The sequence below is a fragment of the Aotus nancymaae genome, unplaced genomic scaffold (assembly GCF_030222135.1).
Source record: "Aotus nancymaae isolate 86718 unplaced genomic scaffold, 86718_ANA_hifiasm-v0.15.2.pri h1tg000006l, whole genome shotgun sequence".
Taxonomy (NCBI): Eukaryota; Metazoa; Chordata; class Mammalia; order Primates; family Aotidae; genus Aotus; species Aotus nancymaae.
The window spans coordinates 27257521-27275234 of NW_026988417.1; positions in this window are offsets into that span (position 1 = coordinate 27257521).

Consider the following 17714-nt stretch of genomic DNA (forward strand, 5'->3'; position numbering starts at 1 on the left):
CAGGTCTTTGCTATTATGAACATTGCAAAAAGACATACGTGAGCATGTGTCCTTATAATAGAATGATTTATAGTCCTTTGGGTATATATCCAGTAAGGATATATACTTGAGGAATTGCCACACTGTCTTCCATAATGGTTGAACTAATTTACACTCCCACCAACAGTGTAAAATGTTCATTTTTCTCCACATCCTCTCCAGCATCTGTTGTCTCCAGATTTTTTAGTGATCACCATTCTAACTGGCCTGAGGTGGCATCTCAGTGTGATTTTGATTTGCATTTCTCTAATGGCCAGTGATGATGAGCATTTTTTCATGTGTTTATTGGCCTCATCTATGTCTTCTTTTTAAAAGTGTCTGTTCATATCCTTCATCCACTTTTGAATGGGTTTGTTTGTTTTTTCCTTGTAGATCTGCTTTATTTCTTCTTAGATTCTGGGTATTATCCCTTTGTCAGATGGGAAGATTTAAAAAAATTTTTCCCATTCTGTTGGTTGTCCATTCACTCTACTGATTGTTTCTTTTGCTGTGCAGAAACTCTTAAGTTTAATTAGATCCCATCAAGGTCAATTTCTTTATCTCTCTGGAAATTTATTAATTTCATTAAAAGATACAAAGAAAATGACACCTGCAAAGACCAACTTAATTACTTTTAACTCTTGTTCTATTTTTAGTTCAGCCATATTCTGTGTCATTTGGGACATGTTATTTAATCTCTCTGTGCTATAGAAATTTGTATAATCAATCAAAATGAAATTTGCATAATCAATCAAAATGAAATTTGTATAATTATACAGAATGAAAGCTGTGTGATTTGGGGCATGTTATTTAATCTCTCTGTGACCAAGTCCTTGCCTAAAAGTTAGAGGAAAAATAAAACTAAGCTCACAGAGATTTTAAGAAGCTCAAATGAGTCAATGTATGTAAATCACTTAGAATATTATTATAAGTTTTTTAAAAAAACATTAAGTGTGTTTGATACTATACCTTCTTCAATTTTTAGAGATGCCACTTAAATCATTAAAGGACAACTATCTTGTCATTTTACCTTTCTATTTAGTAGAAACACCTAATAAATGAGTTAGAATTCACTTCTTAATAACTAATTTGCTCAAGGTGGTTTCAACACTGCAGGTATCTAATTTTTTGAACCACAAGAAAACCTAAAACTCAACAGAAAATAAATATCAAATAGTCATATTGTGCTAATTGTCTAGTTCAACAAATGTTACCTCCTTCTTTATAGTGGGAATAACTTAGGCACTTAATGAGCTTTCATGAACAGTTCAGTCCTCCAAATAGCATCTTCCAACCCTATAGATGGAAAACTTCTTCCCACTGTATCTGAAAATCACACTGGAGCCTGGAATATTCTGAAACAACAGCTGTACCAGTAGGCAGGATATACCCAAAATGTTAATTCAGGGGAGTCTAATGATGGTTTAACATAAGACCTATTCTTAGACATAAAGGTAGGATTTAAGGACCCAAGAAGAAGCAGTGTGATGCTGGCAATCGCTGGATACCTTCTCCCCTTTCACTGCTTGTTCACTCAAAGGAGCAATGCAGCATGGAAACATGAAACCCAGCACCTGGAATAAGCAGCAGAGGTGGGAGTTTCCTCTACATGGAGGAAAGTAACCCCCCTCCAAACGGCACCCTGGCAAAAAAGAAAGAAAAGAAAAAAATCTCGCCTTTTCTCCAGGTCATCAATTTTCGACTGCTGCTTCTATTGGCTAAACCCAAACTGGGAATGGACAAGTTAGGAGGTGGGGGGTGACGAAACCTGTAAGTCAGTCTCCTGTTGCCCAGAGCAAGGTAGTGAAGAAAGCCTAAGTGAAGCATCTGAGGGAAAATGGAGATTAGTTCGCCCAGCGGCCTTAAGGAAATTTTATAATTTTAAGGTACCATCATCTTGGTCTAAATGAGTTTCATTATTTTGTTTTTCTTACAATTAAATTTGTATAATCAATAAAAATAAACAGAAAATGTATATATCTGACATTTATCTAAGTTAATTAATTTGTATAACATACCTTTTTTGAGTAAAAATAACACAGGAATAATGTTTTCTGCTGGTAAACTAAAACTACTTGCTAATGAAACTCAACTTTTTGCTAGTCAAATTAAGATTTTAAGCATACTTGCCATATTATCCAAGGAGGACACTATTTTAGAATATTGTTTTGTTCTTGTGCTGGTAACCTTCTCTGTGCTTTTGGTATTAATATAGTAGTATTTGTTACAAACATTTGTTCTGTGATTCTATACAATATTACCCTTAATTTCTCAGGGTACATTTTGTATTTTATATGCAAACCTTTTCATAATTGGTGCTCAGAACTATCAATGTTTAACTCCAGAACATTTTAGGACATAGATAACAAGTACCTATACATTTTCATGGTGATCTTCCCTAATTCTAATGTGCTGTAAGAGCACTATAAAAAGAGAATTATAAGAACAAGTTCATATAATTTGTTTTTGGGATTTTGTAACAAAACCATTGCAGATAATAAAACCTAGAATTTAAATAAATTAAATATTGGCTTTCAAAATAAACCCAAGATTTGTTATCACATTACATCTATTATAGATAGACATAATGAAATACTGACATATAATAAATATATATTTTAGATAGATATAGATATATATTCATCCTGGATTGTTTTCTTAAAGTAGAGATCACAGCCTAAACTTACATGGTCACAGAGAATGGTAAAAACGTAGCACTTTATGTGTGCAGTTCTCAAGCATTTTAGTTTCCCTTATATTTTTTGAACTATTGAATGCTATCAAAATGTTTTTGCTTATGTAGGTTAAATATATTAATATTTTTGAGATAGAAATTAAAATGGAAAAGCATTTAAATATTTATTTTTAAATGATAAACCTGCATATTGGTGCTTTTAACATATTTTATGATGAAATAATTATATTTCACAAAACAGAAACAATAAGTTGATAACAATGGTATTGTCTTACATTTTTGCAAATATCTTTATTATCTAATTTGATAGTAACACACATGAATTTTCACATGTATATCTCCAATCTATTGCAATATACTGATTTAGTTGAAGTATATAAAGAAAATCTGGCCTCACTCAGATTAGTGCAATGAAAAAAATGCAGAACCAATTGGATCTACTTAAAGACTTTTAAGGACCTTCAAAGGGTCCTGGGACCACACTCTTGAGCTTTAGGCCATTTCTCTCAATAGAAATAGTCAATGGAGAACAATGATACTGGTAATGGGCTGATTTGCTTGAGCCCTACTCCTTGCCTATTGGTTCAGAAAGAACAAAAATGTTATAAAAAATGTACAATTATTGTATCATATAATAATCACACAACTCTACAAGGTGGGTATAGCGATGCCCAACTGATAGGTGATAAACTAGAGGCATACAGAGTAACATGTCTGAAACCACAATTATTAAGAGAATAATCATAAATTTGATTCCAAAACCCAAGCTCTTTTAACTATATCATTTTAAAGGAAATTGTTTATATTATCAGCTTTTCCTAGTGAGGATTATCTGAGAAGGGACAGTGTCAGCTGTCAGTTGTGTTTTAACTTTAATATGTGACTATCCTTATATACTAATAAGAATTACACTGCCTACATGCGTTTTGTCTCATTATCATTATTGTTTGCTGTAATTTTTAAAGTATTACTTCAAAAGAATACTTAAACTACACTATATGAGTAATAACAGGTTTATCTTTGGTGAGCACAAAGTTATTTTTATCCTTAGGTTATTTTTTTAAAGGAATTCTTATATATAATAGTACTCCTAATCTGCAGTTTTGCTTTCTATGGTTTCAGTTGCCTGAGGTCAACTGTGGTTAAAAATATTAAATGGAACATTACAGAAATAAACAATTTACCACTTTACATTGTGTGCCATTCTGAGTAGCTGATAAAAATTTCTGTTGTTGCACTCTCTCCTGCCCAGAGCATGAATCATTTCTTTTTCCAACATATCCACACTCTATAGACTATCAACCCATTAATTACTTAGTAGCACTCCCGGTTATTAGATTTAAAAAAACAGTGTATATAGAGTTTGGTACTAACCACGGTTTCTGGCATCCACTGATAAGGGGAGCTGTTGTATATGTGCATCATTTCATTCGAGATATATATATATATAAATTAAAAATAAGCTTTTCTCCTTCTGTATTGACAGGCAATATCATCAGTATCTCTCTCAACTCATAGCCCTGACCGCCTATGGGATTAACTATTGCAAAATTCTGAATTTTCTTAATAGCATAGCTCAAAATATACTGATATAGATGTGTACTTTTCTTAACTTAAAAAAGTAGATAGCTCCTCTTTCCATGGACATGAAAATAATAATAATAGTTTTTATTTATTTATTTATTTTACTTTAGGTGCATACTATAGCTGGCATTTCTCCCCATGTTATCCCTCCCCACCCCCCATTGTCTCTCCCCTACCTGCCCCCAACTGTCCCCTGTGTGTGATGCTCCTCTCCCTGAGTCCACATGTTCTCGTTGTTCAATACCCACCTATGAGTGAGAACATACGGTGCTTGGCTTTCTGTTCTTGGGTCAGTTTGCTAAGAATGATGGTTTCCAGATTCACCCAAGTCCCTACAAAGGAGACAAACTCATCATTTTTTATGGCTGCGTAGTATTCCATGGTGTACATGTACCACATTTTCTTTGTCCAGTCTATCGTTGATGGGCATTTGGGTTGGTTCCAGGTCTTTGCTATTGTACACAGGGCTGCAATAAACATACATGTGCATGTGTCTTTATAGTAGAATGATTTATAGTTCTTTGGGTATATACCTAATAGTGGGATTGCTGGGTCGAATGGAATTTCTATTTCTAGATCCTTGAGAAATCACCACACTGTCTTCCATAATGGTTGAACTAATTTACACTACCACCAACTGTGTAAGAGTGTTCCTATTTCTCCACATCCTCTCCAGCATCTATTGTCTCCTGATTTTTTAATGATCACCATTCTAACTGATGTGAGATGATATCTAAGTGTGGTTTTGATTTGCATTTCTCTAATGACCAGTGATGATAAGCATTTTTTCATATGTTTGTTGGCCTCATATGTGTCCTCTTTTGAAAAGTGTTTGTTCATATCCTTTGCCCACTTTTGAATGGGGTTGTTTTTTTCTTGTATATCTGTTTTAGTTCTTTGTAGATTCTGGAATTAGCCCTTTGTCAGATGGGTAGATTGCAAACATTTTTTCCCATTCTGTTGGTTGCCAATTCACTCTAATGGTGGTTTCTTTTGCTGTACAGAAGCTCTGGAGTTTAATTACATCCCATTTGTCTATCCTGGCTTTTATTGCCATTGCTTTTGGTGTTTTAGTCATGAAGTCCTTGCCTATGCCTATGTCCTGGATAGTTCTGCCTACTTTTTCTTCCAGTGTTTTTATGGTGTTAGGTTTTATGTTTAAATCTTTGATCCATCTGGAGTTAATTTTAGTGCAAGGTGACAGGGAGGGGTCCAGTTTCTGCTTTCTGCACATTGCTAGCCATGTTTTCCTAACACATGGAAAACATGGCTAGCAATGTTTTCCTTTAACAATTTATTAAACATGGACTCCTTTCCCCATTGCTTGTTTTTGCTGGGTTTGTCAAAGATCAGATGGTTGTACATGTGTGGTGTTTTTTCTGGGGTCTCTGTTCTGTTCCATTCGTCTATATCTCTGTTTTTGTACTAGTACCATGCTGTTTTGATTACTGCAGCCCTGTAGTATAGTTTGAAGTCTGGCAGGGTGATGCCTCCAGCTTTGTTCTTTTTGCTTAGGATTGTCTTGGCTATGTGGGGTCTCTTGTGATTTCATATGAAGTTTAAAGTGGTTTTTTCCAGTTCTGTGAAGAAAGTCATCGGTAGCTTGATGGGGATAGCATTGAATCTATAGATTACTTTGGGCAGTATGGCCATTTTCACGATATTGATTCTTCCTAACCAAGAGCATGGAATGTTTCTCCATCTGTTTGTATCCTCTCTTATTTCATTGAGCAGTGGTTTGTAGTTCTCCTTGAAGAGGTCCTTTATATCCTTTGTTAGTGGATAGTTTTGAGAATAGAGAGTATGAGTCATAGTCCTTTGTTTGATTTAGTGACATTTTTCTTCAAATTATCTTCCTTTGTGATTTTCCCATAAATGTTCAGTAATATAACTACCTATGAATTCCTGAGAATTGAATATTTCCTTATTAAAATACAAATGCCCATGAGGTTAAGTATGAAGGGGTTAATAATTACTGATTATAATTCACTATCATGAATGCAATTATTAGATTTTTAAAAATAGCTATGTAGATCAGGAGTTTGAAGAAAGTAGCAGCCAGGAGCTAAGGAGCCCAGAATAAAATGTAGACATTTGGATTTCTGTGGATGAAAATGTCATATGCCTAGAAGGAAGCACAAGACAAAAGGAACAGCTTTGAAAGGGCAGTGGGAGCCCATGAGAAAAAAAAGGAAAGGTTTATTTAATAATATGATCTATCTTTTATTGACTCTTATTAAGGATTTACTTTCTGTTTCAATTAGAAATGTATTTAAAACATAATGAAGTCAGCCAACTACAATTTAAGTCCAGTTTAAACCCCATGTGGGGTTTTATATTGTTACATGTGGGAAGTTCCAGAAATAGAGAGTCAAAGGCTATGCCAGCACCTGAGAGTGCTGTCATCAACAATTTTGACTTTTTGACTCCTTTTATCTTGCTTTTCCTCCATCCTTGGTGTATTTTTTTATCTTTAAAATCAAAAGATAACTGTTTAGTCTCCGTATTTCACATTCTCATTCCAGTCAAGAAAAAGTCATAAATTACAAGTCCTTTTCTGTAAGAAATGTATCTTTTATTTGGGAAAGAATCCCTTCCTCCAAAACATCCATTCATATCTCTCTGCCAAAGACACATAATAAGTTCATATCTCACTGAAATGTAGCTGGGAGAAGTGAGTATTCATTTTTCAGTTCTGAAAGAGAAAGGCAAGGGAGAAGGTGGTGAAGTTGACAAACCCATCATTTTTAGGAATTCATTTTCATATATTTATTAAGTGCCTATGGTGTTTCTGGAAGCCTTCTAGGCATAGATAGTACAGTATATTAAAGCAACAAATACAAAAGTTCTCATTATAGAATTTACATTTTAATATCAGAATAATGCTGGCATAGTAAAATGTGTTAGAGAGAAGTCCCTCATCATTTTTAGGGGGAGAATGATTTCAGTAGGATTGGTAGCAGCTCTTCTTTGTATGTCTGGTAGAATACAACTATGAATCTGTCCTTTCCAGGGGCTCTTTAGTTGTTAGGTTTTTTATTATTGACTAAGTTTTGAAATTCATTATTGGTCTGGTCAGGATTTCAGTTTCTTCCTGGTTCAATCTTGGGAGCTTGTGTATTTCCAAAAATTTATCCATTTTTTTTTTAATGTTTTCTGGTTTGTGTGCATAGAGGTAATTGTAATAGTCTCTGAAAATTTTTTGCATTTCTGTGTGGTTGATAGCAATGTCATCTTGTTATTTCTGATTGTGTTTAATTTATCTTCTTTTTATCTTTATTCCTCTAGCTAGAGGTCTATCAATCTTGTTTATTCTTTCAAAGAACCAACTTACAGTTTCATTCATCTTTTGGATGGATTTTTACCTCTCAATTTCATGTATCTCTGATTTTGGTCATTTCTTCTCTTCTGCTAGGTTTTTGGTTGTTGTGCTCTTGTTTCTCAAGTTCTTGTTGTGATGTTAGGTTTTAATTTGAGATCTTTCAAACTTTTTGATATAGGCATATACAGCTGTAAACTTTTCTCTTAACACTGTATAAGCTGTGTCCCAGAGATTCTGGCATATTGTGTCTTTATTATCATTATTTTTAAATAATTTCTTGATTTCTGCCTTAATTTCTTTATTTACCCAGAAGACATTCAGGAGCAGGTTGTTTAATTTCCATATAATTGTATGGTTTGTGCAATTTTCTTAGCAATGATTTCTATGATAATTTTGCTCTTGTCCAAGAATACAGTTGATATTATTTCATTTTTCAAAATATTTTTTTGATAATTGCTTTATGGCCAAGTGTGTGACTAATCTTAGAATATGTGCTGTGTGCAGATAATAAGAATGTATATTCTGTTGTTGTTGGATATAGTGTTCTGCAGATGTCTCTTAGGTCCATTTGGACAAGAGTTGAGTTTAAGTACCTAATAGCTGTTAGTTATCTGCCTCAATGGTCTACTACTGTCAGTGAAGTGTTGCAGTCTCCTACTATTATTGTTGGTAATTTAAGTGTCTTCATAGGTCTCTGATAACTTTTTTTTTTAATATCAAAACCTGGCAGAGACAGAAAAGAGAAACTTTCAGCCAGTACTCCTGATGAACATAGACACAAAAATCCTCAACAAAAATACTAGCAAGCTAATCCACTGGCATACCAGAAAGCTAATACACAATTGCAAAGTCTATGGGATACAGGGAAAGCCATAGAAAGAGGAAATTTATAGGTGTAAGTGCCTACATAAAAAAAGCTGCCAATAAATAACCTAATGATGCATGTTAAATAATTAGATAAGCAAGAGCAAATGAAACTCAAAATTTGTAGGCAAAAGGAAATAATAATAATCAGAGCAGAAATAAAGGAATTTGAAATAAAGAACATGATATAAAATATCTATGAAACAAAAAAAGTTTATGTTTTAAAAATGTTAAAACTGACAAACCTTTAGCAAGGTTAAGATAAAAAGAGAAAAGACCCAGATAAAATCAGAGATGAAAAATGAAACATCACAACTGTTAGTGCAGCAATTCAAAGGATAATTACTGGCTACTCTGAGCAACTATACACCAATAAGTTGGAAAATCTAGAGGAAATGGAAAAATTATTAGACATATACAACCTACTAAGATTGAACCATGAAGAAATCCAAAACTTGAATAGACCAATAACAAGTAACAAGATTGAAGTAATAATAAAAAGTCACCCTGTAAAGAAAGCCCAGCACTGAATGGCTTCACTACTGTATTCTTCCAAACATTTAAAGAATTAATACCAATCCTACTCAAACTATTCTGAAAAATAAAGCAGGTATACTTCCAAACTCATGCTATGAGGCCAGTATTACCCTGACATCAAAATCAAAGGCACATACAAAAAGAAAACTATTGTCAAATTTATCTGATGAATATTGATGTGAAACACCTCAATAAATCATTAACAAACTTAATTTAACAATACATTAAAAAGATCATTCATCATAACCATCTAGTATTTACCCTAGGAATGCAAGGATGGTTCAACATCTACAAATCAGTCCATGTGAAGAGCCACATTTCCTGACCTCCAATTATACTGCATAGCTATTGTAACCAATATGGCATTTACTGGCATAAAAATAGACACATAGATCAATGGAACATAATAGAAAACCCAGAAACAAAGCCAAACACCTACACTGAACTCATTTTTGACAAAGGTGCCAAGAACATTCCTTGACAGGAAGACAGTCTCTTTAGTAAATGGTTTTGGGAAAACTGAATATTCATACAAAGAAGAATAAAACTTAATCTTTATCTCTCATCTTATACAAAAATCAAATCAAAATGTAATAAAGACTTAAAAATAAGACCTCAAACTATGAAACTACTACAAGAAAACAGGAAACCTCTCCAGGGTATAGGTATGGGCAAAAATTTTACGGGGCAATACACAACAAGCACAGACAGCCAAAGCAAAAATGGACAAATGGGAATACATCAAATTAAAAAGCTTTCACACAGCAAAGGAAACAATCAAGAAAGTGAAGAGAAAAACTATACAATGGGAGAAAATATTTGCGAATTACTCATCTGACAAGAGATAAAGACAATATATAAGAAGTACAAATAACATAGGAAAAAATCTAATAATCCAATAAAAAAAAAAAACAAAAAAAAAAGATGTGAATAGATATTTCTTCAAAGAAGACAAACAAATGGCAAACAGGCATATGAAAAAGTAGTCAACATCATTGATCATCAGAGAAATGCAAATCAAAACTACAATAAGTTATCATTTCAACTCAGTTAATGTGGCTTTTGTCCAAGTGAGTCAATAACAAATGCTGGCAAGAATGTGGAGCAAAGGAAACCCTGGTGTACTGTTGGTGAGAATGTAAACTAGCAGGACCACTATAGAAAACAGTTTCTATGTTCCTCAAAAAACTAAAAATAGAGATGCAATATGATCCAGGAATCCCACTATTGGGTATATATTAAAAAGAAAGAAAATTAATTTATCAAAGCCATATCTGCTCTCCCATGTTTATTGCAGCACTGTTTACAATAGCCAAGGTTTGTAAGCAACCTAAGTTTTTATGAACAGACAAAGAAATAAAGAAAATGTGATATTTAAACACAATGGAGCTATTCAGCCATAAAAAAAAATAAAATGAGATTCTGTCATTTGCAATAACATAAATGAAATGAGAGGCCGTTATATTAAATAAGCCAGACACAGAAAGGCAAACATCACATGTTCTCATTTGTTCATGAGATCCAATAATCAAAATAACTGAAGCCATGGAAATAGAAAATATAAGGATGATTATGGAAGTCTGGGAAGAGTAGTAGGTGGGTGGGGAGTAGGTAGGGATGGTTAATTGGTACAAAAAAGTAGAATAAACAAGACATATTATTTGATAGCACAACAGGGAAGCTATAATCAATAATAATTTAATTGTACATTTTGAAATAACTAAAATAGTATAATTGGATTGTTTATAACAGGAAAGATAAATACTTGGAATGGATACCCATGTTCCTTGGTGTGATTGTTACATTTTGCAAAACTGTACCAAAATATCTCATGTATCCTATAAATATATGTGCCTATTATGTACCCACAACAGGTACAAATATTGTTTTGAAAAAGTTAATCCACCATGATGAAATAGACTCTGTTCTTGAGATGCAAGTTTCGTCCAGAATAAGCAAATCAGTAAATCATACAAACAGAATTAAAAAGAAAAAAGACACTCCAACAGTGAGGATTACAATTCAACATGAGATTTAAGCAGGGTCACAGATCTAAACTATTATTCTACCCTATAGCCCCTCTCAAATATCCTCTCCTTCTCATATTGCAAAAGACAATAATGCCTTCTCAATAGTCCCCCAAAATCTTAATTTATTTCAGAATTAACTCAAAAGTCCAAAGTCCAAAATCTCATCTAAGACAGACTACTTCCTTCCAACTATGAGCCTGTAAAATCAAAAAGAAGTTAGGTACTTCTAAGACAAAAATGAAGGTACAAGTATTGGGTAAACATTCTTATTTCAAAAGGGGGAAATTGGCTAAAACAAAGGGGCTACAGGCCTTGTACAAGTCCAAAATCCAGCAGGGCAGTTATTAAATATTAAAGATTATTCCAAAATAATCTCCTTTGACTCCTTGCGCCACATCCAGGACACTCTGTTGGAAGGTATGTGCTCCCAATTCCTTGGACGGCTTCACCCTTGTGGCTTTGCATGGTTTTGTGCCCACAGCTGCTCTTAGGGGCTAGTATTGAGTGCTTGTGGCTTTTCCAGGCAAAGTGTGTAAGCTGCTGGTGGATTTATCATTCTGAGGACTGAAGGACAGTGACCTTCTTCTCACAATTTCACTAGGCAGTACCCCAGTGGGAACTCTGTGTGGAGGCCCAAACCCTACATTTTCCCTCTACACTGTCCTAGTAGAGGTTCTAGCAAGCTTCTTCCTGGACACCAGATCTTTCTCTGTACATCCTCTGAAATTGAGGCGAGGCTTCCAAGCCTCAACTATTGCACTCTGTGTATCCTCAGGCTGAACACCACATGGAAACCACCAAGGCTTATGGCTTGCATCCTCTGGAGTAGCAGCCTGGGCTGTACATGGGCTCCTTTGAGACACAGCTAAAGTTGGAGTGGCTGGTTAGCAGGGAGCAGTGTCTTGAGGCTGCTCAGGGCATCAGGGCTCTAGGCCCGTTCCAGGAAACTATTCTTTTCTTCTAGGCTTCCAGACCTGTGATGGGAGGTGCTGCATGAAGGTCTCTGAAATACCTTTGAGGTTTATCCCCATTGTCTTAGCTATTAGTACTTGCTTTCCTTTTAGTTATGCAAATTCCTACAGTCCATTTGAATTCCTTCCATGAAAATGGAATTTTCTTTACTACTTTATGGCCATGCTTAAAATTTTCCAAATTCTTAATCTCTGCTTCTCTTTTTAATGTAAGTTTCAGTTTTAGGTAATTTCTTTGATCATGCATATGAGCATAGGTTGTTAGAAGCTGCCTGGTCATTCTTGACACTGCTGCTTAGAATTTTCTTCTATTAGATATCCTAAATAATCTCTCAAGTTCAAAGCTCCACAGATCACAAGAGCAGCAGCACAATGCAGCCAAGCTCTTTGCTAGAGCATAACATAAGTGACCTTCACTGCAATTTTTAATAAGTTTCTCATTTCCATCTGGGACCTCTTCAGCCTGGATTTCAATCTCCATGTCACCATCAGCATTTTGATCACGATCGTTCAACAAGTCTCTGGGAAGTTCCAATTGTTTCCCCATCTTCCTGTCTCCTTCTGAGCCCTCCAAACTTCCAGTTTCTGCTCATTAACCAGTTCCAAAGCTGCTTCCACAATTTCAGGTATCTTCAATGCCCCACTCCTCAGTACCAATTTTTTATATTTGGTAGCTCTCACACTGCTATAAAGAAACATTTGAAACTGGGTAATTTGTAAAGAAGAGATTTAATTGACTCATGGCTCTGCAGGATGTATAGGAAGCGTGGTGGCATCAGCTTCAGGAGAGGCCTCAGGGAACTTAAAATCATGATAGAAGGCAGAGGAGATCAAGGCTCTTTGCATGGCCAGAGCGGGAGAGAAGAGAGAGCACCCAGAGAGGCTATCCAAAAGTGAACTCCGGGAATTGGTGATACCAATATTCCACTTGGTACTCTATCTCTCCGTGGCTGTGCTGGTATGTAAGGTTCAAGATAATGTTCCCTTCACTCTTCCCTCTGCTTTTTCCAAGTAGAATGAGTTTTGCCCCACAGCCACCACAGCTGGTAATGCTCTGAGTTTCACTTGAAGCCAGTAAGTCTCAGAGGCTCACCCAAGGCTCTCAATGTAATACCTGGGTATTGATGTTGATTATTCAAAGTCCAAGGGCTCTTCAGTTAGTAGGTTGTGAATACTGCCAGGACTGAGTACTTCCCTTCAAGCAACAGGTCCCATTCTGGTCCAAGGTTTATCTAAAAATGTTATCTGAGAGCAAGGGCCTGGAATGGTCCTCATGACTCTAAGCAGTACCCTATCCTACTGTGATTGAGCTAGTATCCAAGATGCGAAACAAAGTCCTGCCCACTCTTCCATCTCTCTTTCCCAAGCAGAAGGAAGGGGTCTTTTGTGAAACCATGATCTGTGTAGCCTGTGCTTAAGGGAGGAGTGATGCCAGCACTCCCTTAGCCACCCTGGCTGGTTTCTCAGTAGGTCATGTGCCCCCTTGTCCACTCTCTCTGGGCCTAGTACAGCACTAGGACTGACCTGAGATGTACAACCATTGTGGCCTAGACCTGCCTTTCAAGGTCTCTGAAGATACAGAGGACTGTAGCCCTCAGTGACTAAGTTGGCAGGCACTCAAGTTCAGACTGCTGGGATCGGCAATTTCCCTCTGGCCAGGACTGGTTTAAATGATGTTTTTGTGGGCATGCGTCAGCTGAGTGTGGCCCATTTTTCCTTTCTACTCTGACAGGATAGCACTAAGTTCAGTGCTTCATAATTGCTGCGTTCTCCCTCCGCCAGTACCCAGAGACACTCTCTGCACCATGCTGCTGCTGTGGGAAGACGGGGAGGAGTTGCATCAGGGATTCAAGACTGTTTTTTCTGTCTCTTCAGTGTCTCTTTCAGCAATATAACATGAAATACAGATACTATTAAAATGAGGGATCACCTGATTTTTGGTTCTTATGAAGGTGTTTTTCTCTATGTAGGTAGTTGTTAACTTGGTGTCCTTGTGGGACAGACAATTGGTGTATTGTCTGTATCATCCTGCTCCACTTCTACCTCCTTCTGAGTTCTTGTTTAATGCATTATTTGTATTGAAGTATGTTGTTTAATCTACATATTTGTAAATTTTCAAGTTTACTTTCTATTATTGATTTCTACTGTCATAGCATGTTGTTCAGCAAAGATACTGGATATAATTTTATTCTTCTTAAATTTAAAACTTGTTTTGTGGCCAATCATATGATCTATCCTGGATAATGTCTTGTGTCCACGTGAGAAGAATGTGTATCCTGCTGATGTAGAATTGTATGTTTTACATATGTCATTTGGGTCTATTTGATCAAAAGTGCAATTCAAGTCTAATGTTTCATTATTGATTTTCTGTTTGGAAATTTATTCATTGTTTAAAGTGAGGCACTATAGTCTGCAGTTATTTTACTATCATTTACTTCCATCTCAATATCTGTTAGTATCTGCTTTTTATAATTAGGTATTATACTGTTGAATTCAAGTAAGTTTATAATTTTTATATTTTCTTGATGAATTGACCACTTTATCATTATATAATGACTTTCTTCGTCTCATTACAATATTTGACTCAAAATCTATTTCATCTAATATTAACATAGATACCCTTGCTTTCTTTTGATTTTCATTTACATTATATATATATATATATATATACACATATAATTTCTTCACTTTTAATGTATGTGTGTCCATAAATCTAAAGTTCCAGGCATCATATGGCTGGGTTATATTTTTTTAATTTACTCAGTCACTCTGTGTCTTTGTATTATAGAATTTAATACATTTACATGAAAAGTAATTACTGATGGGTAAAAACTTACTATTGTTTTTTTTTGATCCTTTGGCTTTTATTTATCTTTTCTTTTTTGCTCTTTTCCTTTGTACATATGTGATTTTTTTTGCTGGTATACTTTTATTCCTTTCTCTTTATCTTTTGTATATCTTATACAGGATTTTGCTTATGGTTACTTTGAGACTCCATAAAATATTCTATTGTTATAATAATATAAATATCCTATTTGAAATTGATAAAAACCTAATTTTAATCACATACAAAAACTACATTTGTATAGCTTCCCTCTGGAATTGTATGTTTTCAATATCACAGTTTATATCTCTTCATATTGCATATGTATGCATTAGTAAATTAGTTATAATCGTTTTAATACTATTGGCAGTTAACATTTACTAGCATTATAAGTGATTTGCATGCCACCATTATAGTATCAGGATAATCTGAATTTAACTATATACCTATCTTTACTATTAAGTTTTATACTTCAACATGTTTCCATGTTATTTATTAGCATCCTTTCTTTTTATCTTGAATACCTCTCTTAACCATTTTTTGTAAATCAAGTCTAGTGGTTATGAACTTTCTCAGCTTTTTCTCTCCTTTTCTGAAGGACACATTTGTCAGGTTAAGTATTGTTTATTGTATTTTATTTTTATTTTTACTTTATTTTTTTAGTTTTCAACCTTTGAGTATATTATCTCACTCTCTGTTGGCCTGTAAGATTTTTGCTAAGAACTGAATGATCTGATTGGTAGCTTTATGGAGGTTTCCTTGTATGTGAAAAAAACTCTATTCTAATGCTGCTTTCAAAATTCTTGTTGTTGTTATTTTCACAGTTAATATTGGTGACTTGTGTGTGTGTGTGTGAAGTTTAACATGATTAAATAATTGTGAGCTTCAAGTACCATGATGTACATATCTTTCCCAGGTTTGGGAATATTTTAGCCATTTTTTTTAAATAATTTTTTTGCTCTTTCTCCTTTCTTTATCTTCTGGGACTCTCATTATATGTAGTTTACCCCTACCAGTGGTGCACCATAGATTTCATAGGCTTTTTTCATTCTGCTTTATTCTGTTTCTCCCTAGTGCATGCACTTTTTTTTTTCCCCTAACTGGATATTTTCAAATGACCTGTCTTTAACGTTACAGACTTTTTCTTCTGCTTGGTCAAGTCTGTTGTTGATGCTCTCTTACCTTTTCATATCATCTGTTGTATTCTGCAGCTCTAGAATTGTTTGTGTTTTTATTTCAATGTCTTCATTGAACTTATAATTTTGTTTGTGTTATGTGTTCCTGATTCTTCTTGAGTTGTCTTTCTGTGTTCTGTTATAACTCACTGAGCTTGAGACAATTATTTTGAATCTTTTGTGAGGCAATTTGAAGATTTACATTTCTTTGGCAATGGTTACTGAAATGTAATTGTATCATTTGTTGGTGTCATGTTCCCTCAACATTTCATGTTCTTTGAAGGTTTGTCTTTCAGTCTTCTTATTTGAAAGAGTCTCATCTTCTAGGCTTTACTGACTGGCTTTTTAGAAAGAAACATCAGAGAAACTCCTTTACCAGTCAGCCCAGCTAGAGAATCTGTGGTGCTCAGACTTTTTCTATAATGTTCACTCATACATTTCTTGTTCCTTCTTAGGAGGAAGGATTCTTAATATTGTACTCTTTTTCCCAATCCCTCAAAGCCAGGCTTAGTGCTGAGAGACTCACATTTGTTTTCCCTAGGGTGGTGCCCTGAAACACTTCCAGTTATGTGCCTTTTCCCAGTATTACAAGGTAATACTGACTGCAAGGTGCTTGCACTCCCCAAACAAGGGGGTGTGTTTGAGGAGCTGGTCAAGGAATAGGGGTAAGGATAAACCATGTAGGGTATGTTTGAGTTAGTTGGGTGAGATATCCCAAGTAGTCCGTAAGTGGTCCTCCTGACAGAGCAGTTGGTAGGATCTGTGGCTTCTCTTCCCTGCACCCAGCCTCTTCCAACCACTCAGCTGTTCTAGTCACCTCATTTATCTGGGTGAAAACAGAAAGGAGTTTGGGGAGCATGTGGGTGAAGGAGTTGGGCACTCACTATACTTTCACTCTCCTCTGTGGGAGAAATCTCAGGTTATGGGGGTCTCTCTTGGAACTGAGCTGTACCATTTTGGAGAAAGGGTGCCTCAAGTAAAATGAAACTGTTATTCATATCCTTCTCAGTGCATCTATTCTCAATTTTTTTTTTTTTTTTTTTTTTGGTTGTTGTTCCAATGATGTGCTGTAACTTCTTTGCAGGACCTCTAGACTCTCTCAAAGTTACTCCTATTTATGGCATTAGTTGTCAAAATCGATGCTTCTAAATGTAAGTGATTGTAGAAAGCTCCTATTACACCATATTGCTGATATCGCTTTAATTTTATTTCTTGATCCACACTTTAAAAGCTTTTCTTTCTGGAATTTCATACACACTGTGCTAGCAACCACTGAAGCTAATGCAATTTTGTTGAGCTTCAACTTTATCTTTTTTTTAAATGCAAAATTATCTACGTGAGTGAAAGTAACTAGAACAATTTCTCCATATTGTCATGAATTGAAAGTTCAAGGAAAATATCATTAATGATCCTCTGTAAGCCAGCCAGATAAAAAGCAACCTCTGTTTACACTTTTTCTCAGTTTCAAAATATAAAAAGTTTGTCCCGTAACATGCTCTCAATTTCAGGCCACACACTCAGATGGAAACTAGTGATAAGGACAAGGAATACTTTGCCAAGTACCAATACCCCACTCTGCACAACTGATAATTTTGATGCCATCCTTTTTTTCTTATTTTGTGTGGCAAACTGGCTGCTTTAACATTAAATTTGTTTTCACCTGCAACTTTCAAAAGATCTTTTGATTGAAATAT